Below are 24825 nucleotides of genomic sequence, written 5' to 3'. Positions count from 1 at the left end.
TGGGACGTGCCCAGTTCATCTCTACAATAGACTTAACCAAGGGGTACTGGCAAGTACCGCTAGATGAACCTGCCAAGGAGAGGTCAGCATTCGTCACCCATGCGGGGGTGTATGAATTCAATGTCCTTCCTTTCGGCCTTCGAAATGCACCCGCCACCTTCCAGAGGCTGGTAGATGGTCTACTAGCTGGACTGGGAGAATTTGCAGTTGCCTACCTCGATGATGTGGCCATTTTTTCAGACTCCTGGCCCGAACACCTACTACACCTGGAAAAGGTCTTTGAGCGCATCAGGCAGGCAGGACTAACTGTTAAGGCCAAAAAGTGTCAAATAGGCCAAAACAGAGTGACTTACCTGGGGCACCAGGTGGGTCGAGGAACCATAAACCCCCTACAGGCCAAGGTGGATGCTATCCAAAAGTGGCCTGTCCCACGGTCCAAGAAGCAGGTCCAATCCTTCTTAGGCTTGGCCGGATACTACAGGCGATTTGTACCCCACTACAGCCAAATCGCTGCCCCACTGACCGACCTGACCAAAAAGACCCAGCCAAATGCAGTTAAGTGGACTGATGAGTGTCAAAAGGCCTTTACCCAACTTAAGGCAACGCTCATGTCTGACCCTGTGCTCAGGGCCCCGGACTTTGACAAGCCATTCCTAGTAACCACAGATGCATCTGAGCGTGGTATAGGAGCAGTGCTCATGCAGGAAGCAACAGATCACAACTTCCATCCTGTCGTGTTTCTCAGTAAGAAACTGTCTGAGAGGGAAAGTCACTGGTCAGTCAGTGAAAAGGAATGCTATGCCATTGTGTACGCCCTGGAAAAGCTACGCCCATATGTTTGGGGACGGCGGTTCCAACTACAAACTGACCATGCTGCACTAAAGTGGCTTCATACTGCCAAGGGGAACAACAAGAAACTTCTTCGTTGGAGTTTAGCTCTCCAAGATTTTGATTTTGAAATTCAACACATCACAGGAGCTTCTAATAAAGTTGCTGATGCACTCTCCCGTGAGAGTTTCCCAGAATTCAGTAGTTAAAAAGTGTTCTTAAAATGTAGAAGTCTGTTAGTTATATACTTAGGAGTATATGTAAAGGTGTATGTGTTGTATTAATCTGTTTATTTTCAAGTTCTAGAAGGAAATCGCCGCCAGTGAGCTTCCCCACTGTCTGCAATTTGGGGGGGCGTGTCATAAACAGATAGCTAAGGGTTAATGTCTCTTTCACCTGAAGCACCTGACCAGAGGACCAATCAGGAAACCGGATTTTTTCAACTTTGGGTGGAGGGATTTGAGTGTCTAAGGTCTTTGTTTTCCGCCTGCCTGCTTTCTCTGAGCTTTGGAGAAGTAGTTCTACTTTCTAGTCTTCTGTTTCTAAGTGTAAGGACAAAGAGATCAGATAGTAAGTTATATGGTTTCTTTTCTTTGGTATTTGCATGAATATAAGTGCTGGAGTGCTTTGATTTGTATTCTTTTTTAATAAGGCTGTTTATTCAATATTCTTTTAAGAAATTGCCCTGTATTGTGTCATCTTAATACAGAGAGACTATTTGTATTTTTTCTTTCTTTTTTATATAAAGCTTTCTTTTAAGACCTGTTGGAGTTTTTCTTTACTTCAGGGAAATTGAGTCTGTACTCACCAGGGAATTGGTGGGAGGAAGAAATCAAGGGGAGATTTGTGTGTTGGATCGCTAGCCTGATTTTGCATTCCCTCTGGGGGAATAGGAAAGTACTTTTTGTTTTCAGGATTGGGAACAGAGAGGGGGAGTCTCTCTGTGTAGTTTCACAGAGCTTGTGTCTGTGTATCTCTCCAGGAGCACCTGGAGGGGGGAAGGGAAAAAGGATTATTTCCCTTTGTTGTGAGACTCAAGGGATTTGGGTCTTGGGGTCCCCAGGAAAGGTTTTTCAGGGGGACCAGAGTGCCCCAAAACACTCTAATTTTTTGGGTGGTGGCAGCAGGTACCAGGTCCAAGCTGGTAACTAAGCTTGGAGGTTTTCATGCTAACCCCCATATTTTGGACGCTAAGGTCCAAATCTGGGACTAAGGTTATTACATGCCCCATCTAAACATTTTTTAAGAATGTTGTTTTCTGACCACTTTCAATGTGACAACAGATTTCTCATCACAATGAGATTATAAAAGCAGTGTTCTTCTTAGAGAAGCATTAATAATGTTGGAAATCAAATAGCTCATTTCATGGTGAAATATAATTAAAGGCGCCAACAGAATATGTTTCTGTAAAATGGAATGTGTTAGTCTGAGTCAGAAGGAGCATCGTGCTGCCTGTGTGTGTTGGGGTGTACCAACCCTGCACTGGGCCTGCAAGGGTTAACATAAGCTGGTGGACACAATCAGCCTCATCCTGCTACAGCTGCAGTAGACATCAAAGTTGAAGGAAGAAGTTAAAAGGGCTGAACCTGACTCACTTAAGGCTTGACCAGGAAGGAGAGCAGATCTAGTTGTTGGACTGCTAGTTTACCCCATAAGGGGTGGGCCTAAATGCAAGTCAACCAGATGATCAAACTGCAAGAAGCAGCAGACCACCGTAGGGCTGGAACCATTGTCAGCAGGGGGTGTTGCAAGAGAAGAACTTACTATGCCACACTCAGTTACCAGAGGTGCACTGGCTGGTCAGTCACATGCTTGCAGTGAGCTTAAAATAATATAGCATAGTCTTTGATAACAAAATGTTCAAAGGACTAAATGGAAAAAACAGTCTGTATATGAATGGGAAGAATCTGGCACTGTCTAGTGTTGTTTTTTTTTAATCATGGCAATTTAAAATATTTGGGAAAAGTGAGCAAACAGATTTAATTTATATTTTGCTAAGTTAATATCTAGAGTCTATTGTAAATCAACAACAAAGAGAAAAATACATGCGTAATGGAAAAAAGAGGACTGATAAGAGAAGAAAGTACTCAGATATTTTGAGATATTCAACTAAGAGAGACAAACCTAAAATTCTTATTCTTCACCTTTTCCCTGGCTAGCTGGGGTTGAGTCGCCAAATCAGTCTTTTCCAGGCTTGCCAGTCCTACACTGTCTCCACATTCACTCCATCCTCCAATACAGTGCCCCTACTATTTTCTTGGCCATTCTCTTATTTTCTGCCCACTCTCATCAGCAATGGCTTTCTAACAGGATTCCCTTCATCCATCCATCATCCATGTCTATAGCACCTCAGTCTCCTCTCTTGCAGCTTTTCTCTGATACTGTGTACCCTAGTCTCTCTCCCTGAAGACATCACTCTGCATGTGGACCAGCATTGTCACCCCCTCATTGCCTCAAAACTTTCATGTCAATGACTTCAGTTCTTCCCAAGTTCTCTCTTTAGTTGCTCATGTCTCTGATCCATACAAAAGATCTGGTCTTATCTTGGCTTTGTATAGTTGTTCCTTAAGTAGTCTGGGCATCTGTTTATCAAAATCATACCACTTATCTTGCACCAGTCTTGTTTGAAGCCTTGTTTGCCGTTCTCTATCAATTTCTCCATTTGCCGCTGACCAGTGCCAAAGATACTTAAACACAGAAAACTGATTTATGTGCTGGCATTTAGTTTTGATATTCATCTATCTTGGTTCCATGTGAATCATCCAATAACTTCAGTCTTTTACTCATTTTGAGGCAGTTTTAGTTACCTGATCCAGGCATCAATCACCAGGACCAAATCATCCTCATTATCTGCCATTAACATAGTATTGTCTGAACAGATCAACTTCATACCACCTTCCATTTGGATGTGCTTATGAAGTACTATCCATGATTGTGATGGAATAGACTTAGCAGTGATCCTTGGCGGAGCCCAGACTTGACTGCAAAACCCTCCATTGCACTGAAAGGAGTCCACACTTTTGTCATGGAGCCATCATACGAATTCATCACAATCTGGAGAAGGTCCTCTGGTACTAAAGTGACCAGATGTTCCGATTTTATAGGGACAGTCCCAATTTTGGGGGATTTTTCTTACATAGGCTCCTATTACCCCCTCCACCCCCGTCCCGATTTTTCACACTTGCTATCTGGTCACCCTATCTGGCACCCTATAGAATCACAGCAGAGGCATCAACCATCCACTAGTTACTTTATTGAATGCTTTCTCCAAATTGAGGAAAGCTGAAACATGCTCAGTGTTTCCCTCAAGCTTCTTTTCCACCATTATCCCTTTTCCTTTTATAAGATCAAACTGTTTCTTTCCTAAAATGGGCTGTACTACTTGGTGAAATGCAACTACCTATGATTCTAACAGTCTCATGCAGTGGGACAGCAGCTTAATTCCTCAGTCATTGAACTGTCATGTGTGTCACCTTTTTATTTGTATATTGGTACTAATATGGACTTCTCCATTCTCTTGGGGTTTTCTTTGTTTTCCAAACTGCGCACAGGACTCATTTAAGCCAGTGCACACGACCTATCTCAAGGCTTTGATCATTTCTGCCATGATTTTGTCCAGACATGCTACTTTTCCAGGTGCCATCTTCATCAGTGCAGCCTTGAAGTCTGCCTCTGACAGGTCATTGACATCTGTAATTACACTGCTCTACAGCCAAAATGCTTCTGAAATAAATGTAGTCCAACTTTACTAATTCTGGGTCATTGAGAACGAAAATGATGCTTAAAATTGTTGATTGGCTCTAGTTTTCAAGATATGCTCTTGGGTCCGTATATATACGACCCTTGACTTGGGAATGGAGGAGGATAGGTGAGTTATAAAGGGAAGGGATCTCAATTTAAACCAGAAATGACTAAAATACGTCTTTGACTGGATCTATGAATAAATCTATGACTGGGTTTGGACAGTACTTGCTTTTTAGGCAAAACAATGAATGATGCAATCTGAAGCTGGTATTGTGTCATACATGATATGAATTGCATCATGTTATTCCTAGAAGTCATGGATGACGCAATCATAACGAAGCTTACATCACTCTGCTGAACAAATTGCCCTATATCAGCTCTAGAAATCATACAGTGTCGTGCTCTCTTCTTTGTCAGTGTTTGATTTTGCAAAGGGACACATTTCTGTTTAGCCAAAGTGAGCACTTGTGTGAACAGTGCAGATAACTTCTGCTATGTTTGTGGTGAAGTGACTTTTGCATCACAAAAGCGCAGTCTAACCACTATGGTTAAGAAAGCCTATCACTTTTATTTTGGTTGCCAAATTGGAGATCAGGACAAGAGGTGGGCCCCACACATATGCTGCAACACTTGTGCAACAAATCTTCGCCAGTGGTTGAACAGGAAAAGGAAATCTGTGCCTTTTGCAGTGCCAATGATTTGGAGAGAGCGAACAGATCATACCAGCAATTGTTACTTCTGCATGGTGCATCCAGTTGGGAAAGGTGTGTCAAAGAAGAAAAAGTGGACTGTGCATTATCCAAACATTCCATCAGCTATACGCCCAGTACCCCACGGAGAAGGACTGCCGGTTCCTGATGCACCAGAATCATTCTCACTTGAGTCAGACGAGGAAGAGGAAGAGAATGAGGATGAAACTTCTGGTCCTGAACCATCAATGTCACAGGACCCACATTTTCTCCCATCCTTCTCATCTGAACCACACCTCATAACACAAGGTGAACTGAATGACCTTGTCAGGGATTTGGAACTACCCAAGAGTAAGGCAGAGCTGTTGGGCTCCAGACTACAGCAGTGGAATCTCCTGGCAGGCTATCAGGGCAAATGGAGCCCATCAATGCTTGCAGACTATTGCTGGACAGTGACAAGAGATGCTCCATTTAATGAATACAAGAGACAAGCCAAGAAACGCCAAGTAGACACTGAATAGGACTAAACTATGTACATAATAGTTTTTGCCTTTTGTTTCATAATAAATTTTATTTATATAATCCTTTTGCTGATTTTTAAAGTGTTACATAAACAGGACAGGTGAAATATTATCATGTAAAGCAACCATAAACACATGAAAAGACCTAGGTTTACAATTTATGATTAAAACTCTACTATCTACACAATATACATAGACATAAAATGTAAAATCTTAAATATCTTAGAAACAGTAGCTAATCAGTTGTTTTAATTGTCATATTTGAATTCAGCACATCAAAATACATAATAAATAGGACATTTTATTTCTGAAGCAGATGACTTCTCAAAAATTGTAGACCAGTGTTATTGGTTCACACAAATAGTAGCATAGCATATAAAGGGTTTTTCTCATTATATAGACTCAGAATAGTCTCACCATTGGCTATATACCCTGTCTCCTCCCACAAGCAGACTACCTCAGCATCCTATAAAAATGGTGTACTGACTTTGTTTGCCTTCCTTCTTTTAATTTGTATGCACAATTTTATATATATATTTTTGGCACGTTGAGGGTAGTTGTTCAGCTCATTATACAGCTCATCTAAGACTAGGTTGCTTGCCTTTCTGACTTCTTTTGCTGGCCACTTGGAGACTCTATAGGTGGCAGCTGCGTCTTTCAAAGGCTTATTTTTCCATCACCTTTGTGGCTTCTGTGATTTCGTATTGTTTTCTGAACTTCTTGTTCCACTACCATTCTTCATGAGATTGTGGTCTATCCAGCTTAATGCATCCACATAGCACCTCAGCTTTTTGGATGAATACATTCTTGAAAATACACCACTCCTTTTCTGCTGTTCTAATCTGCGTATCTGTAAGCCTGCTCACCGGGTGGCACCTCCTGCTGGTTATCTTCGGGAATTAGCTTCCAGCATCCAGAGTGCCCTCTGTTGGCTGGTGATATGCCTTACCGCTGGCCTCCATGTCCCTCCCAGGATCCCGGTGCCCCTTTAACCAGGTGCTGCCCCCTGGCAGTAACCCCACAGAGTTCTGGGTCTCTCCCTCCCAGGGGAACCCCCAGCCATTATCCCCACTTTGTCTCAGTATTGGCTACTGTCCAGTCTTCATCTAGCCCCCGTTCACTGGGGCAGACTGCAGTATAAGCCACTCATCACTGCTGCCTCTAGCTACCTGTGGGCTGCCCACTGCAACCCAGTACCTACTAGGCCTTAGCAGGCCTGCAGCGTGGGGCTTTCCTAGGCCGGAGCTCCTCGGCTCCTTTGGCCTTTCCCCAGCCCTGCTCCACTCCAGTTACCTGGTTAACCTCCCTGCAGCCAGGCCCTTCTCTCTCTGAATGCAGAGAGAGACTCTCTGCTTGAGCTCCTGGCTCAAGCCTTTATAGGGCCAGCCGGGCCCTGATTCGGGCATGGCCCCAGCTGAGCCTGCTTCCTCCCAATCAGCCCAGGTGTCTTGCCCTTCCACAGTCCTCCTCTAGGGCTGTTTTAAACCCTTCAGGGCAGGAGCAGGTAACCACCCCGCTACAGTATCTCTCAGCTCAAAGCTTGTGACTGTCTCCCTAAACTTGTCTGCATTCACATTGTGCACTCCCCACATCATGATGCATGTCTTGTTGGAGAAAAGCTCACAACAGCTCCATTTGACAGCCATAAGAACAGCCATACTGGGTCAGACCAAAGGTCCATCTAGCCCAGTATCTTGTCTTCCAACAGGGGCCAATGCCAGGTGCCCCAGAGGGAATGAACAGAACAGGTAATCATCAAGTGATCCATCCCGTTGCCCATTCCCAGCTTCAGTTACAATCGTTACCACCAATGGCTTGTGTTGAGGTGCGAATGCTTCACTTGGGATAACCTTACAATCCTTAACCATCTTCCTCTAGTTTACTAGATTTAGCAAGAAATCTATTTGTGTTGTTACTATGCTACTTCAGTATGTGTACAATGACTTTCTCTTTTCTTAAAGCAAGTGTTAGCAATCACCTTGTCATGATCAAGACATGGTTGGTTAGACCTAGTGGTCACAGCAGGAGTCAGGCTGAGTCAGGTACCGAGAAGTAAGAATCAGAGATGGGCCACAGGGCAAACCAAGAGTCAGGCTTCAGGTAGGGTCAGGTTACCTGTAGGTTGGAGTATGAGACAGGCCAGAGGGTGAACTGAGAGTCAGGCATCAGGAGGCAGGTAGGATCAGATTACCAGGAGGCTGGGATCAGGCACCATGCTACAGAAAGCAATTGAATAGTGAAGTGAAGGATGGTATGCACATAATATTCCTTGTGACCCTGGATTTTGACTGGTGGAGGCAGCATCGTGGTTCAGTCAGGGAAGGGATTCTCATTATAGGGCTTTAGAAGGGAAATATGGAAAATTGGGTGTATTTTGAGAGATTGGGGAAGCACACTCCTGAACAATTAATATTCTGTAATTTCACCAAAAGAAATGATTAAGCACCAGTCTTTGTTCACCTGAGCAGAGATTCTCCAAACACTTCAACCAAAACACACTGGTTTAAATAAAACAATAAACTAGAAAGGGATAGATTTTAAGTGATTTTCAGTGATAAGGCATAAAAGTCAGAACTGGTTACAAAAGAAATAAAAGGATAAAACTACAGCCTCATTCCTAAACTTTACCAAGCTAAATAAAATTTGCAGCAAATAGCTTTCTCACCCGCATTAGATGCTATAGACAGTTCTCAGTTCACAGGCTGGATTTCTTTTCAGCCTGGGACCACTCCCCTCAGTTCAGTTTTCTTCAGGTACTCATTGATGTTATGAGCAGACCGATATAAGGTGAAGAAGAGAGGAAAAGTGGTCAGAGGCCTTTCCCCCCTCTTCTTATATCCTGACCCTTTTTACTGAAAGGGTCCTTGCTGGGTTATTGGGTCAGGCAGTTACATGGCAAATGTGAGCTGTTCTTCAGGTTAATTATAAATTTCTTGTTTACAGCTCCCCTCCTGGTGAATCTCTGATTAAATAGGTAAGGGCCTTTTAGCACTTAGCCAGTGTGCCTTTGTCTTTGGGAAAAATGATCTGAAGGCATTACCCAAAGCTACAGTATATTTCAGTAACAGTCATAAGCAAAATTTCATAGCTCCACATACAATGCTGATACACACATTTTAACAGGACAATGATATTCAGTAGATTATGAGTTTTTAAATGATACCTCACAAGTCATACTTAATACAAAATATAACCATATAAAGGTGATGAACATGGGGTACAGGGTGTCACATGGGATACAGGGTGTCACAGGTGTACTAGTTCATCCAGTTTGGTATAAGCAGCTTCTCTTCAGCGTTGCCCAGTACTCTAAGTTTTCTCCCACTCAAGAGGGTTTAATCTGGAATTTTCCTTCTCCTAGGTGAGCTCCCTACCACTGCTGGAGGTCCTCACCCAGCCTGAAATTATTTTCACTAAATGCCAGCAGGGTTATAGCATACTGTTAGTATACAGCCAATGATACACTAAGAAGGAATTATCCTGAATGCTGCAACTTTCAAATGGAATAGAAATGTTAGTTGTGAGTTGAATTGGTAGAGCTCCAATATTTTTTTCTATACGGTGGAGCGACTTCAAAAATCTTTTTTTTTTTTAACAGTAAAAGACATGATCGCTATGCTTTCCATGCTCTCGCCTGAAATGAACAAGAATCCCCAGACTGCTCAGAACAACAACAGATGTCAATTGGAAGTCAAAACACAACAAAACAAACTCCATGACAGTTATCTGAAAATAAATCTGAGGAGCAGATGCCAAGTACAGAAAGAGCATAAACAGTGGTTTAAGCCTCATCTATAGTATAAAGCTACGTAACCAAAAGGAAACATGATGAGAAACATAATTCAATCAACCCTGGGATGGATATTACAAAAATAAAAGATACTCAGATCAACAAAGTTTTTTGTCAAAGAAAAATAAATAAAACTTCAATATAAAAATATAACCATGTGAGAAAACATCTCTACACTGTATAATAGAGGACATCCCACCAGTAACATAGCTAAATGTGGGCATTTGAAATAGGCTGATTTAATCTTGTTCTTGAGAATATCTGTTTAACAGTTATGGGTTTTAATACATCGTAAAGTACTTGCTATTTAGAGTGGATAATTGATAGCATGATAAATCAAGTGTCCTAAATATGCCTCACAACATAAATCAGTTGGATTACTTAGAAAATCTATTGTATATTTAGGAAGTTGATGGGACGTTCTTATGTAATCTCGTGATAGTCAAATGACGCCAACATGTAGATCTGCAAGTTTTAAAAATGTCTTGGAGAGTGGAAAATCTATTAGTCTGACTCTGAGAGGAACCTTTGATATGGGTGCAGTCTGTTATTACATTAGTCCAGAGAGGCACTGCTGTAAGTACCATAGTAGTGTGGTGTGGCAGTCATGCCAGCTAAGGAGGTAGAACAAGCTTATGGCCTCAGTGATGGATCTTACTGAGTAGTTCAAGGCTCACTTCCTCATAATCTAGTGGGTTTATTTGTCTCACTCTAAATCCCAGTCTCTCATTCTCAGCATGACAGAGGTTAGATAGAATATGCTGGTATCATGTGAGCCCTGGGGTGGAAAGAGTAGGAGAAGTATGGGCTGCAGAACTCAGCATTAGGCAATTAAGGAGTGACAGTGAAGTGAGTCCATCCTGCCTACCTTGGCATCATGAGGAGCTCTGAAGGATGTAAAATTGTGAACTCCTCTGGGTTCTGCCAGGGATGAAGGAAAATACATGTGGGAGAACATGTAATATGCAATATGTCTCATTAAATTCTTGTTGGACACACTTACTTTAAAGGCCAATGAATAGTAATGTATATACGGCAAGGAATGGCAACAAGCAATTTGCAGAAATAAAAAATAACACCACTAGAGAGCCTGGACTTATTTGTTCTTTTAAAAAAAAAAACTACATAAAAGGTCCACAGCTGATGGGAAACTTTTAGTTCTTGGATTCACTGCCTAGATTAGCAAGTTCCAGGAAATTGGAAAGAACAGTGCATACTATTTAAAAATTCCTTTATAATCAACAGAAAACAGATTTGAACCCTATCAAAATTCCTTGGCATTGATTCCACTTTCTTATGCCACTGCATGTTGCTGATATCAAAGCAATTCACAAATGCATTTTCACATGCTTCTGAGCAGTTGATTTAATGAGAAACAAACTGAAATACCAGTAGATTGAAAATACAGCATGTGACTATTTTGCCAAGCCAGTGCTCCCAAAGCAGCATTTGTATAGTCGTGTCAGCACTTCAATTCTGTACCTTGTAGTTCAAAGATCTATAAGTTAGTCATTAAAATTAAGATTTGCTTAAGGCTGGAACCAGGTAAAAAGCTTTTTAAAATAGCTTTGTCTAATTTTGTTTTCTGCAGATGTACTGTACTAAAATATGGAATATGACAAAGTTCCTCCTCTACCTTGGTGGGTCCTGAGCTTATTGGCAGAATTGCTCACCTCAGTGATCTTCCCCACAGTCTGAGTCAACTCCTCCTGTGTCTGATCAGGAGTTGGGAGGTTTGAGGGGAACCTGGGCCCTCCCTCTACTCTGGGTTCCAGCCCAGGGCTCTGTGGATTGCAGCTGTCTATAAAGCCTTCTGTAACAGCTGCATTACAGCTACAACTCCCTGGGCTACTTCCCCATGGCCTCCTCCAAACACCTCCTTTATCCTCACCACAGGACTTTCCTCCTGGTGTGGGATAACACTTGTACTCTGTAGTCCTCCAGCAGCATAGCCTCTCACTCTCAGCTCCTTGCGCCTCTTGTTCCCAGCTCCTCACACACACTTCCTCTCCTCTGGCTCCCCCTTCCCTGACTGGAGTGAGCTCCTTTTTAAACCCAGGTGCCCTGATTAGCCTGCCTTGATCGGCTGCAGGTGTTCTAATCAGCCTGGCTGCCTTAATTGGTTCTAGCAGGTTCCTGATTACTCTAGTGCACCCCCTGCTCTGGTCACTCAGGGAACAGAAAACTGTTTTGCCAGTGACCAGTATTTTTGCCCTCTGCCACTCTGCTGTGGAGGACGGAGGGAGAGGACGGCTGCTGCTGTTCCTGCTGGGCACTGGGACCTCGCTGCTGCTGCTGCTGCTGCTGCTGTTACTGCTCCAGCTGCTCCCCTGGCTGGGCTACACACCACCACCCACCCGCTTTCTCTGCTATCTGCTTACTGGCTGGCTAGTAGATCCCCCCCCCTCCCCCACTCGGTTGCTGCTGTTACTCCACCTATAGCCCCCTGAGGGTGGGGGGGGGGCTGCTGGCCTGCTCCCCAGAGGAGGGGAGTGAGGGACCCCAGCTCCAGCCCTTGTTACTAAGGACACGTCCACTACTACCACCATCTTCTGAGCAGGGTCCCTCCTGCCTGGACACCAGACCACCACCACCTAGTGCTACTGTGGCTGTTGCTGAGGAGCTGTTGAAGCCCCGAGGAGAAGGAGGCAGAGGAGTAGAAGAGGGCCACCCGCTGCTAGGAGACCGCGTAATGGCGCTGAAGACCACTGTGGAGAGAGCTTTTCTGGACTGAGTCTTTTTCGAACTGTGCTCTTGTGGTGGGGGTTTGGACTGTGTCTTTTGGGGCACCGCAGGTGTAGTGTGGAGCCTGCCCCCAGTCCATACGTGTCCCCCTTCACCCCCACCACCATTGTTGCCCCCTCCACCATCCCCGCTGGCTGTTTTCCTTCTGCTTTGGCCTCCTGCCTCTGGGACTGAGCTGCTTGCCTGGCTCATCACGCCCACTTCCATCATTTGGGCCTGCAGCAGCTGCAGCCAACCATTGACTTTTTTTCACAAGTGCCTGTGGGCGCACCCCACTCCCAGCACCCTGGACTGACCCCATCTCCTTTGCACATTTGTCTGCCCCACCCATTTCCCTCTATGGCCCTGATTGTCCTGCCCTAGCCCTGCAGCTAACCCTGTGGTCCCTCCACCCCTTTCTCAGCTCGACCTTTTTCCCTCCCCCCATCCAGTGATCCCCCAGCCCTGACTGGCCCCTCCCCTCATGCGCCCATGCCCCCTTCCACGCGCTTGTACCCTTCCCCTATTTGAGTTTGCCCTTGTTCACTGCACTCCCCTATGCCGTTATCCTCTCTGATCCCCTAGTGCAGCCAGAGGAGCCGGACTTCCCCTCTGAGTCGGTGACTGACACCCTCCCCGCCTAAGTCCTTGATTGCTCCCCACACCCGTTTAGCCCTCTCCTTCTGGCACCCTCCTCCCCTGCCTGCAGCCTAGCGGGGAGGAGTGGTCGCCTCCTCTCCCTCTCCTCTCCCTCCCCTCGCTGTTTGTCCCCCTTCCCGCTCTCATTATGGCAGGGGATGCGGTGGGGGAGACCTCTCGCGATGCTCCCACTGCCCCTCCTCCATCTGCCCCCGTGTCCATTCCCCTAGCCTCTACCTTGACCGCCGCTGCTGGTCCACCTGCCACCACCCCGGCTGAGGCACCGGTGGTGGTGAGTACTGGGGAGACCTCCGCTGCTGCCACGTCCCTCGCCCCTTCCGATTCGGGTGGAGCCCCCTCAGCTGGTGGGAAGGGTCGGAGTGGGAAAAAGGGTAAGGACCCCGCTAAAAAGGCCAGGCCCTCCATGGCAGAGACTGCCCCCGCTGCCGCAGCCCCGCTACCAGCCACGGCATCCCTCCCTGCTACTCCCTCCACCAGCTCTACGGGTGTCCCTCCCCCGGCCCCCAGGGCATATGCCCAGGTGGCGGCAGCACCCCCGCCTGCTCCTGCTCCTCCAACTGCCACTTCCGCTGCCATCTATAGCGGCCGGGGCCCCTTCCCCACCTTGACCAGGAAGCATGGCATCTGTTGCCTCCTGGTGCCCGCCTCACCCTACGTGGAGACCTATGTGCGAGTGTTGGCAAGGGTGGTGGGGCCCACGGCCATCGTGGTGGCCTCCAAAATGTACGGGAGGGTAGTCTTCTTCCTGGCATCGGACGCCACCCAGGAGGTAGTAGAGACGGGCCTGGCAGTGGGGGGGGGTGTTCGTCCCCCTGGAGCCTTTGGAAGACCTGGGGGTCCACTTGATCCTGACCTCCATTCCTCCCTTCCTGCCCAATGCCACCCTGCTGCCTGCCCTTCCTGCCCTGGAGTGGCCTATCTCCATCATCAGCCTTCTCCCGTTGGGCTGCAAGGACCTCGCCCTCCGTCACATCCTCTTGTTCCGCCGGCAAGTGCAGCTTCAACTGCCGCCGGCGGTGTGTGACAGAGAGGCACTCGAGGGGTCTTTTCTGGTCCCTTAACAGGGAGCCCACTACCGGGTGCATGATTCGACGGGGGAGGCCCGGTGCTACCTCTGCCGGGCGATGGGGCATGTCTGGAGGGACTGCTCCTTAGCCCGGCACAGAGGAGCATCTGGGACCCCCGAGCCCTGGCAAGGCGCCGGCCCTGTCATCGCCGATGCCCTTGGCTGCCCGGCACCCAAAGCTGCCCCTCCTCCTTCTCAGTCCACTGCTGTGGAGGAGGGTGCGGCGGAGATACCGCCGGGTGTGGGAGAGGGCTCGCCCCAGGGGAAATCCTCCCTCATTCATGCTACCCCACCGTTGCCTCCCCGAGTCCCTGAGCCATAGCCCTTGCCCCCAGACCCAACCCCTGTTAGCCAGCCCCCGGATGATGCCATGGAGGGCTGGTCGTTAGTGCAGGGAAGCAGGGCAAGCAGAAGGCTTGGGCTCCGTTACATCCTTCGGATTCAGAGACCCCCTGAAAGAGCAGGAAGGGGGGCACCGATGACGAGCCTTCCGCTTTGTCCCCTGACGACTCCCGTTCTGTGGTGCCAGCTGGGGATACTGTGGCAGCACCGGAAGGTAACACCACCCCTCCTCCAGGGTCCCTTCCCATGGAAGCCCCCAAGGGACCCCCTCTCGTCCCCTTACCATCCGAAGCCGCTGTGAGCGCCGAGGTGGGAGTCGCTTCGGGCACTGGCAGGGAGGGCCCTTGGGTGGTGGACGGTAATCTCCCTTTCATTTACAAAGAGATTGAGGCCCTGGGTCTGATCCTGGTCACGCAGGGGGAGGATGACCCTCTGCCGGCGGTCCTCGATCTGAGCGACCTCACTCCGGTCCCCCTGTCCCTGTGTTCCCTTCCCCTGACTGCTGCTTCTGCTCCTGCCTCTGAGGGTCCCCTGGGGTCTTCCATCAGCCCAGCTGCAGGTGGTACCCCGCTGACGGCCATCGAGCCCATTGAGGCGACGGCCGGTGACCTGCTGCAGGGACTCAATTCCCATGGGGCGTCCCTCTTGGGTGTGGAGCACCCGACCTCCTTCCTGGGCGGAGACCCTATTGACAGCCTTCCATTTCCGGATGCCGTGTCTGCCGCACCAGCCATAGTGGCTGAACCAGCCGTCATTGAGGGTCCCCTTCCCACTCCCCAGATCCCTGAGCCTGACCGGGAAGGGCCACCATCCAGAGATCCAACTACTGAGGCTCAGGATCCTACTTCTGCCCCTCTCCCCGATTCTCCTCCTGATCCTACCCCTACTCCTGACCCCTGCCCTATCCCTGATGCCAGCCCCGTCCTTGTCCCCTCCACCTCCCATGATGCCATTGCCACCCTTGGAAATGCCCCCCAGGGAGCAGCCTTAGTAGTTTTTCCCTGTCTCGAGCCACCAGGGGCTGCTGTTCTCCTTCCGCCGCCCCCTGTTGAACCAGAAAGCGGGGTAGACTGCATGGCGTCAGCCCATCGGACGCCACGTTGGGGGTCTGCCCCAGCCTGCCTGCCTTGGTGGGCCATGGTGTTGTGATGGTGGCCCCTCTGGGGGAAAGTCATAGATCAGTAACCCCGCTCCCCCATGCGCTGAAGGAGGAACTGTGGGAGTTCCTTGAGGACGCCTGTGGCTCCTGTAACAAAGTCCAGCTTGCGCTCCAGCGGTGGGGGGATTTCCATCAGATCCTCCGGGGCGCGAGGGCCCTCATGGGGGAGCGTAAGAGGACCACAAAGCAGGCTTCTGCAGCCTATCACCGGGTCCGCCTCTTCCTTGACTCTTTACTCACCTATGGGGTAGGTCACGAATTGCTGCGTGGCCCGACGGAGGCTGTGGGCTTGTCTGCCGGCGAGGATCCCCCCCCAGCCCTCCTTATGGCACCGATCATCTTATCATGTTAAACACCCGGGGCTGTAGGATGGGTCTCCACAGGAGCCAGGTGCTCTCCTTCCTTTGGGAGGGGGGGTACTCTGTGGTTTTCCTGCAGGAGACCCATACGGATCTGGCCGCTGAAGCTAGCTGGCGGCTGCAGTTGGGGGACGGGGTCTACTTTAGCCACCACCTCTCAGTTCGCACAGCTGGAGTGGCGACCCTGTTCTCTCCCGACCTATGGCCCGAGGTGATGGGAGTCGCCGAGGCTGTGCTGGGCCGCCTGCTGCACCTATGGGTCTGCATGAAGGGGCTTGTGGTTAATTTTGTCAATGTCTAAGCCCTAACATTGGGCCCAGAGAGGTTGCATTTTTATCAGCAGGCGTCCACCTTCCTCGGCTCCCTGGATCCTTGTGAGTACCTGGTCCTGGGCGGGGACTTTAACACCACCCTCGAGGAACGGGACCGCTCGGGGACCAAACAGTGCCCGGCCGCTGCGGACGTCCTCCGGGAGATTGTCGAACGCCACTCCCTGGTGGACGTGTGGCACGACCACCACCCGGACGACATCTCAACATTCACCTTCGTCCGGGAGGAGGCCCATCGGTCGCGCCACTCCCAGCTGGACCGCATTTACCTGTCATGTCTCCACCTTTCACGAACCCACTCCTCCAGCGTTTGGCCAGCCCCCTTTTCAGTTCATCACCTTGCCACCGTGATGACCTCTTTCTGCACGGAGAGACTGGGGCTGGCCTATTGGCACTTTAATAATAGTTTGCTGGGGGATGTGGGCTTTGTGGCATCCTTCTGGGAGTTCTGGCTGGCTTGGCGGGGGCAGAGGTGTGCCTTTCCCTCCGTGCGGCAGTGGTGAGACCTGGGGAAGGTGTGTGCCCGGCTCTTCTGCCGCGACTACACCCGGAGCACCAGCCGATGGAGGGATGTGGCAATAGAGCAGTTGGAACGGGAGGACTTGGAGCTGCAGAGGCATCTGGCCACCAGCCCTGAGGATCCATCCCTCTGTGGAGTGTGCTGGGGGAAGCGAGAGGAGCTCCGGGCCCTCAAAGACCATCGGGCCTGGGGTGCCTTTGTTCGATCTCACATTCGCCTCCTTTGGGAGACTGATCACAGCTCCCGCTTCTTCTATGCCCTGGAGAAAAGGAGGGGGGCCAAGAAGCATGTCACCAGCCTCCTGGTGGAGGACGGCACCCCCCTCACAGATCCAGCGGAGCCTTCTACGCAGCTCTTTTCTCCCCGGATCCAACCGATCCTAACACTTGCAGGGTGCTATGGGACGGACTCCCAATGGTCAGCATGGGCGACCGGGACTGGCTAGAGCTGCCTCTCACTCTGGTCGAGTTCTTGGAAGCCCTCCATCGCATGCCCACCAATAAATCTCCGGGCTTGGACGGACTGATTGTGGAGTTCTACCGCGTGTTCTGGGACACCCTCATCCCAAACCTGGTCACCTTCTGGGCCGAGTCTTTGCAGAGTGGGGTCCTCCCTCTCTTGTGCAGGTGAGCCGTGCTCACCTTATTGCCGAAGAAGGGGGACCTCTGTGACTTAATGGAATTGGCGTCCCTTCTCGCTCCTCAGCACGGACTACAAAATCGTTGCAAAGGCCATCTCGATGTGGCTAGGGTCCGTGCTGGTGGACGTGGTCCACCCAGACCAGACCTACACCGTCCCGGGCCGTACGATCTTTGATAACCTGTATCTGGTCCGGGACCTTCTGGAATTGGGGTGTAGGGATGGTCTGTCGTTCACCCTCGTCTCTGGATCAGGAGAAGGTGTTCAACAGGGTGGACCACGGGCATCTCCTGAGCACTCTGCAAACGTCGGCTTCTGACCCCGGTTTGTGGGTTTTCTCCAGGTGCTGTACGCTTCTGCGGAGTGTCTGGTCAGGCTCAACTGGACCCTGACCGAGCCGGTCAGCTTCGGGTAGGGAGTGCAGCAGGGGTGTCCCCTCTCGGGTCATCTATACGCTCTGGCGATTGAGCCCTTCCTCTGTCTCCTCCGCTGGAGGCTGACAGGGTTGGTGCTTCGAGAGCCGGAGCTGCAGCTGGTCCTGTTGGTGTATGCCGACGATGTGCTTCTCGTGATCCAGGACCCGGGCGACTTGGTGCGCGTGGAGGCTTGCCAGGCCATCTACTCAGCGACCTCCTCCGCCCGGGTCAACTGGGTCAAGAGTTCTGGCCTGGTGGTCAGGGACGGGTGGCAGGCGAGCTCCCTCCCACTTGCGCTTCAGGCCATCCAGTGGAGCATGGGTCTGCTGCTCTATCTTGACATTTACCTTTCTGCCACGCATTCGTCTCCGCCGGAGAACTGGCACGGTTTAGAGGGCAGGGTGACAGAGTGGCTCCGGAAATGGACAGGACTACTCCGGTGCCTTTCCCTTCAAGGGAGGGCACTGGTGCTTAATCAACTGGTCCTGTCCATGCTCTGGTACCGGCTCAACACCCTGATCCCGGCCCTGGGTTTCCTGGCCAACCTCCGGAAGGCGATTCTGGAGTTCTTTTGGCCAGGAATGCACTGGGTCTCTGCAGGGGTCCTCCACCTGCCCCTGGAGGAGGGGGGGCAGGGCCTGAAGTGCCTACGCGCTCAGGTCCATGTCTTCCACCTCCAGGCCCTGCAGAGGCTCCTGTATGGTGCAAGTAGTTCGGCGTGGAGCGTATTGGCGCACACCTTCCTCCGCCGCTTCTGAGGGCTCCAATACGACCGGCAGCTCCTTTACCTCCATCTGAGAGATCTTCCGCGAGACGTCTCTGGGCTGCTTGTCTTCTACCAAGACCTCCTCCGGACCTGGAAGCTCTTTTCAATGACCAGGTCCGTGGCGGCCACCGTGGGGGCTGATCTCCTCATGGAGCCCCTGCTACACAACCCCTAGCTTTGTGTGCAGGTGGCGGAGTCCCCCGCAGTGCGCCAGAGGCTGGTCTTAGCGGGAGTCACCAGGGTCGGAGACCTCCTGGACTACAACCGGGGAGACTGGCTGGATCCCCTGACGCTCGCTCAGCGCATGGGGCTCTCCAGCCCTCGTACTCCCCGTCGTGTACTTCAGGAGGTGAAGGCCGCTTTACAGCCCACTCGTCAGGCCTACCTCGACCGGGTCTTGCGAGAGGGCACGCCCCACCCACCCTCCACCCCTGGCCCCGTGGACATTTTTATCGGGCCCCTACCTTGTGGACCCAATCGGCCCCCCCGCCCTTTCACTGCAAGCCAGCTGCACGATCTGCAGCCGGTTCTGTTCCAGACCGCGCCAAGGAAACATCTGTACATGCTTGTGCTCCACACTCTTCACTACCTCACCCTCACGTCCCGCCCCAATACCAAGTGGCGGGACCTCCTGCCACCTCTTGAGAGTGAGAAGCCCCGGTGGGCCAGCTTATACTCTGCCCTGGTCCCGAGGCCCGCCAGAGATGTCAGTTGGTGGCTCCTTCACGAGGCCATGAGCACAGGCGTGTACTTGGCGCGGTTCACCCCTGTCCCCAACACCTGCCCCTTTTGCGGCATGCCAGAGACCCTGGTGCACATTTATTTAGAGTGCGCCAGATTGCAGCCCCTTTTACGGCTCCTCTTGAATATCTTATTGCGTTTTTGGTTGCACTTTTCCCCTCACCTTTTTATCTATGCACTCCCCATCTGTGGCCCCACAAAGTCACAGGATCTCCTTATCAACCTCCTCTTGGCCCTGGCCAAACTAGCCATCTATAAAACCAGGGAGAGGAGGTTGGCCGACAGGATTTTCTGCGACTGTGGGGCCTATTTTTGCTCCTCTGTCCGTTCACGCATCCGAGCAGAGTTCCTCTGGGTGGCATCCACTGTCTCCCTTGACGCCTTCGAGGAGAAGTGGGTGTTGTCCGAGGTTCTCTGCTCGGTGTCCCCATTAAGTTCCCTTCGTTTAGCCCTATGACCTCACTCCCGATTCTGTTTTTTCATTAGTTGTCCCATGAAATCATTTGGTGTCACAGACCTGTGGATCCTCCCCTTAGGCTGGGGGGAGGTCCTTTAGAAGTGGGCAGGCTTCGCCCGCCCACCTCCTGGATGCCAATAGGACCAGACTCCTGTACCACACTGGCCTGGGTCTGTCACAAGAAGTTTACACTAATTCTGGACACTCTAGGATTTATGTTCCTCCCTCTCACTGAACACCTATGTCATTGGCTCCAGTAGTTACACTAGGCATAAAACTCGAGTCACCAGGGTACTTAAGCAAGTGCTTAGTTTTAAACAAAAGTGTTTCTAGTATATGGAACAACTTACATGTTTAAAACTAGGTATGCGTTTAATATCTTCCTAAATCAAGGCCGAAGCCCTCTATTGTTCTCACAATGGTTTCAGAGCCCAAGCAACACAAGGAAGTTCTTTCAACAGGGAGTTCCATGCTTGCAGGGCTATGATCAGGCACTTAGTTTGGAATAAGATATTAGGAAAGTTATTAGTCACTAATGTACATTTTGGACAGTTAAATGTCTCTTTTTCACACCTTGTAAAAAAGCATTTAGTTGGCCTGTAACAAAATACATTTTCATATGAATGTTTTCCACTCATCTTCTACAATTCACGACCTGATCTGGGCTATGTTGAACACCCTAAATCCCTACTCTTATCAATGGGCATGGAGAATGCTCAGCACCTCATAGGATTGGACTCTAAATTAGAAATAGAATTAAGCACAGCCCATACTAAGGAGTGGTGCCTGCCTGCCCCACTTAGGAGGAACCTGTGCAGACATTCTTTTCTCAGGACAGTAGAATGCCTTCTGGAGCTAGGGCAGCCACTCCTAGGTAAGGTGAAATGTACTTCCCCATGCACAACTGGAATGTGTGTCTGGGGTGGAGTCATGACCTCACCTCATTGCCCTCTTTAGAATGCTGTGTGCCCCATGGAAAAGGGACGAAGCAAAGAGGCTACAGTTCTGCCTGTTTTTTATATGGACTGTGCAAGCAGTGTGGGGAGATTCCCTCCTCTGGCTCACTGTGCATCCACAGGCAGGCAGGATTGGGCCCTTAGAAATTCAAGGCTAATTTCTATTCCCATTAAAGTCCATGGTAAAACTCCCATTAACCCCAGTGGCTTCAGAACTGGGTCCAATAGAGTGTGGGAAGCTGAGATTTATTAGAGTCTATTTATTGGTGTGTGTTCTACATTGAACAGCAACATACAGTATTTATCATCTCGTCTCTGTCCTTTAGATATACTGTGAATTCATAAATTGTAACTGGTATCGTGAGCCACAGTGCAGAGCTAAAGGAAACAGCAGCAGAGAGAATACACACCTCACTGTGAAAGTGCTCTTCATAAAAGCCACAGGCTGTTATCTGCATTCATCACTTGTCCTTCACCAAGCCAACGAGTGAGCTTTTAATTGTCAGCAAATTTTGACTAGACACATTTGAAGCGAGCAGCATTGAGTCTATATAACTCAGATGTCTAGTTCCAGAGTTCAAAGCTGATTTGATTACCAGAGCAAATGCCTTTCTAGTTGGACAGTCTGTCTGTCCCTTGCAACTTACTCAGCACAAATGGAAACAATACTTCTCAAAATACCAACAAGAGCTGCTGCATACATATGAAGAGGAGTGTCATAAAATGGAAACTTTTGATAAATTATTACACATTGCATGTAAAGAGGATTGGGAAAGAAAAAGAGGTAGTAAAAGTAAATAAGGTACTGGGAGCAGCAGAAGAGAAAAATAGGGAATGAGCTAATGGTTCAATAGTGGTAAACAATATCCTGAGCTAGCAGTAGTTAGAATCGTTGAAGAGATAGTATCTCAGCTCTTAGAGGAAGGCAGTTTATGTTACTTAAAAATATTTGCTGGTGGATCAGAGTTCAGTTATTGCTGTTTCTGAAGATGGATGAGCAGATAGGCTCCCTCTTCCAATCAGCCATCCTGTAAGGAAGCATGCTTACAGAGAAGGAAAATAAAGTATTCCTGAAGAGAGAGGATGAAGTACTGGCCCCGCTGAAGTCAATGGCAAAACTCTTACTGACTTCACTGGGGCCAGGATTTCACCAAGGGCCTCTAAACGTTGGCTTCCTCAGTCAATAGATCCAGATAGTTAATGTGTAAAAATGGGCAACTCAGTGTGGCAGAAGTGTGGCAAAATATAGAAATACAGAGGTGAGGGTGTGTGAGAGAGAAGATGACAACATACCCATTGTCTAGGAACCTTCCATTTAGTTATTTCCTTGACCGGGAAGACTTTATGATCACTATTATGTAGGGCTGTCAATTAATTGCAGTTAACTCATGTGATTAACTCAAAAAAAAATCACGATTAAAAAATTAATCACAATTAATTGCAATTAAACAATAGAATGCCAATTAAAATGTATTACATATTTTGGGTGCTTTTCTACATTTCCATATCTATTGCATTCTGTGTTGTAATTAAAATCAAAGTGATATTATTTTTCATTACAAACATTTGAACTGTAAAAATGACAAACAAAAGAAATAGCATTTTTCAATTTACCTCATACAAGTACCGTAGTGCAGTCTCTTTGTCATGAAAGCGCAACTTACAAATGTAGATTAATTTTTTGTTACATAACTGCATTCAAAAATGAAACAATGTAAACCTTCAGAGTCTACTCAATCCTACTTCCTGTTCAGCCAATTGCTAAGAGGAACAAGTTTGTTTACATTTACTGGAGATAATGATGCTCTCTTCTTATTTAAAATGGCATCAGAAAGTGAGAACAGGCATTTTCATGGCCCTTTTGTAGCCTACATTGCAAAGTATTTATGTGCCACATATGCTAAACATTCGTATGCCCCTTCATGCTTCAGCCAACATTCCAGAGGACATGCTTACATGCTGATGCTCGTTAAAAAATGTGTTAATTAAATTTGTGACTGAATTCCTTGGGGGAGAATTGTAAGTCCCCTGCTCTGTTTTACCCACTTATGCCATATATTTCATGTTATAGCAATCTCTGATGATGACCCAGCACATGCTGTTCATTTTAAGTACACTTTCACTGCAGATTTGACAAAATGCAAAGAAGATACCAATGTGAGATTTCTAAAGATTGCTACAGCACTTGACTCAGGGTTTAAGAATCTGAAGTGCCTTCCAAAATCTGAGAGGGATGAGGTGTGGAGCATGCTTTCAGAAGCCTTAGAAGAGCTACACTCCAAAGCTGAAACAAGGGAACCCGAACCACCAAAACAGAAAATCAACCCTCTGCTGGTGGCATCTGACTCAGATAACAAAAATGAACATGCATCGGACCACACTGCTTTGGATAGTTATCGAGCAGAACCCATCATCAGTCTGTATGCATGTCTTCTAAAATGGCGGTTGAAGCATGAAGGGACATATTAATCTTTAGTGCATCTGGCACATAAATATCTTGTCACACTGGTTGCAATAGTGCCATTAGAATGCCTGTTCTCACTTTCAGGTGCCATTGTAAACAAGAAGCAAGCAGCATTATCTTTTGAAAATGTAAACAAACTCATTTGTCTGAGTGATTGGCTGAACAAGAAGTAGGACTGACTGGACTTGCAGGCTCTACGTTTTTACATTGTTTTATTTTTGAATGCAGGTTTTTTGTACATAATTCTACATTTGTAAGTTCAACTTTCATGATAAAGAGATTGCACTAAAGTACTTATATTAGGTGAATTGAAAAATACTATTTCTTTTGGTTTTTTTACACTGCAAATGCTTGTAATAAAAATAAATATAAAGTGAGCACTGTACACTTTGTATTCTGTGTTGTAATTGAAATCAATATATTTGAAAATGTAGAAAACCCAAAAATATTTAAATAAATGGTGTTCTATTATTGTTTAACAGTGCGATTAATCACAATTTATTTTTTAATCACTTGACAGCCCTACTATTATGGTTGCTGGTTATTATCTCCTGTCTCTATTACCTAAAGTTAATTAAGTGGAAAATGTTTCTGAAAGTGAATAATAGCTTGTTAGCAAAAAATATATATATATATACAGTACAATTACAGAAACATCTACATACAGTTTTCTTTTTATGTACTAAGATGTGGGGCTCTGGTTTCTCAAAATTTGCATATGAATCCTTAAGTGGAAAAAATAAAGCCAATGAGATACCATTGTCCATAGACACAATATATCATCATAATACAATTACAAATGTTTCATGATGCATTCAAAATGCCAGTTGTCATGTCAATGAAAAGTTCATTTTAACCTTTTAAACACAACAGCCATACATTCCAAAGTAAAGATCGTAGCCTTCAAAATAAAATGCTAGAAGCCAGAATGTCTTGTTGTATTTAGATACACAGGTTCTTCAGCCTCTTTTTGAAACAGTAACACAGAGATATAACAATTCCATGGCTACACAGGAGCATACCACCAAACCCTACTTTCAGAACTCAGTTGTCAGTAGTGATTAAAAACTCAGGACCTTCTGCTGTAAACAGAGAATCCTCCACCACTTGATCTAAAGGAGAATTTAGAATGCTTAGCACTTAAACTGGGTGATACTTTTTATGTTCACGAGGCCCTAACTTTAGTAATCACAATAATTCCGAGCATATTCATACAATGGAGCATAAAGATTTGAAATAAAAGCAGCAGCCAAGCTTTTAAAAATAACTACTGACTTTGGTTGCCTCAGTTGGTGGGTGTCCAACTTGAAACACATTAAAGCAGCCTGGTTTTGGAAGAAAGTGCTTTGCATCGTCTGAAAATCACACCCCTTCAAGGTGCCTTCAAACTGAGCATTCCGAAATGGAAGCATCCAAAATCAATAGTCTCTTTTGAACATGTTGGCAAGCATGTTTATTAAACTATCAATATATAATTTTATCTTTCTCACGCACAGGCACACACACAATTTTGTTAAATAATGTGTTTTAAAATATGTTTAAAATGATTTTCTGTCAAGCACCGCTATTTCCATTACTGCTCATACTACCCCAAAATACCCCTGCCCTCTCAAAACAAAACACCTCTGCCCTCTCAAAACAAAACAAAACAAAAA

At 47.8% G+C, this 24825-nt stretch overlaps 2 protein-coding genes across 6 annotated transcripts in view; one reads left to right on the top strand and one right to left on the bottom strand.

The window, feature by feature from the left end:
* Window positions 1-429, top strand: part of RBIS (ribosomal biogenesis factor) — a 366698-nt gene extending 366269 nt beyond the window's left edge. Inside the window, exon 2 of the transcript XR_007772632.1 lies at window positions 402-429. The gene's annotated coding sequence lies outside the window, so the exon portion shown is untranslated. The remainder of the gene's footprint in view (window positions 1-401) is intronic.
* RALYL (RALY RNA binding protein like) overlaps window positions 1-24825 on the bottom strand; it is a 656676-nt gene that overhangs the window by 110705 nt on the left and 521146 nt on the right. The gene's annotated exons all lie outside the window — the stretch shown is intronic.

Source organism: Gopherus flavomarginatus, chromosome 2 (assembly GCF_025201925.1).
Source record: "Gopherus flavomarginatus isolate rGopFla2 chromosome 2, rGopFla2.mat.asm, whole genome shotgun sequence".
Taxonomy (NCBI): domain Eukaryota; kingdom Metazoa; phylum Chordata; order Testudines; family Testudinidae; genus Gopherus; species Gopherus flavomarginatus.
Note: the sequence above shows the minus strand (reverse complement) of the source record. Positions and strands in the feature narration are given on the sequence as shown.